The sequence below is a fragment of the Cariama cristata genome, unplaced genomic scaffold (genome assembly GCF_000690535.1).
Source record: "Cariama cristata isolate BGI_N322 unplaced genomic scaffold, ASM69053v1 scaffold23291, whole genome shotgun sequence".
Classification (NCBI taxonomy): Eukaryota; Metazoa; Chordata; class Aves; order Cariamiformes; family Cariamidae; genus Cariama; species Cariama cristata.
In genome coordinates this window covers 7,652-8,017 of record NW_009601335.1, presented here as the reverse complement: position 1 = coordinate 8,017, position 366 = coordinate 7,652, and the positions used below count along the sequence as shown (strand labels likewise).

At 54.9% G+C, this 366-nt stretch overlaps 1 protein-coding gene across 1 annotated transcript in view; it reads left to right on the top strand.

The window, feature by feature from the left end:
- Positions 1-366, top strand: part of LOC104169495 (scavenger receptor class F member 2-like) — a gene marked incomplete at its 3' end in the record, with an annotated part of 11,048 nt that overhangs the window by 3,038 nt on the left and 7,644 nt on the right.

Here is a 366-nt window from a genome sequence, read left to right as displayed (position 1 = left end):
CCGCCATCATCCCCCAAACCCATCCAGGTCCCGCACCACGGTGCCTGTCCCACAGCTGGGGTGGCAGGTTGGGTCGGTCCTGCCAACACCAAGAGCCCCAGTCGCTTTGGCATGTGCCTGGCGCATGTTTTCCGTGCTCAAGCCCTTCATGCTCACAGGTCAGTGCCTGTTCATGCATGTTCCTATCGCTTTGGTGATGCCACTGGGGAGGTCATTTTACCGGCAGTGGAGATTTAACACCAGGCTTAGCCGAACTGGGACGGTCTACCCTGATGGAGTTGATGCCTTGGGGCCACCTAGTTGTTTTTTCTTCTTGGAGGCCAAAATAATAAAAATAAAATCAATCTGGGCACCTTCCCAGCTCGT